This window comes from Mus caroli, chromosome 6 (genome assembly GCF_900094665.2).
Source record: "Mus caroli chromosome 6, CAROLI_EIJ_v1.1, whole genome shotgun sequence".
Taxonomy (NCBI): Eukaryota; Metazoa; Chordata; class Mammalia; order Rodentia; family Muridae; genus Mus; species Mus caroli.
Window position 1 is genome coordinate 81,847,037 of NC_034575.1, and position 696 is coordinate 81,847,732.

Below are 696 nucleotides of genomic sequence, written 5' to 3' on the forward strand. Positions count from 1 at the left end.
GTTAACATGTAGAAGAATGCGAATCGATCCATTCCTATCTCCTTGTACTAAGGTCAAGTCTAAGTGGATCAAGGAACTTCACATAAAACCAGAGCCACTGTAGGTGGAAAGAACACCTTCCCAGAGGCCACTCATTTGAGACAAATGTTTGCTCTGGACCTTCAGGTCAGTCTGCAGTGTGTGTCCTACCTGTGAAGGTGCTACAGGGCCTTTGAGAACCCTCAGGGCTACAACAACCTGTGCCATGCCTCTTCCTGGAAAGCCCTTCCCACCATACCTCCTTAGGGAGAATCATTCACCCTAGGCCCCACCTATCACTTCTCTTTTTGTGTTGAATGCCCTCAGTGCTATGGATGCAACTTTGTTTGAATTCTACTCAGTGAAGCCCCAGTCAGATAAAATATAGAAGTTACAATTAGAGAACAGTTCAAACCCCCCTGTCTGCTTTTAGTGTATAGCTTCATCTCTCTGCCTTCTGCTCATATTTTTGCAGGTGGGGTCAAAGTGGTGGTTCCAGTAGGGCTGGGCACTCTCACAGGATCCATAAGAACACTGCACCTACAGCTTGCTCTCTCTAATCTCGGTGACCATAGATGTGAATTTAGATTCTTCTAAATTATTCTCTGCTTTACAGAAATGAAAACTATAAAATGTAATTTCACTTTTTCACAATGTAAAACTTTGTAATGTTTTGTC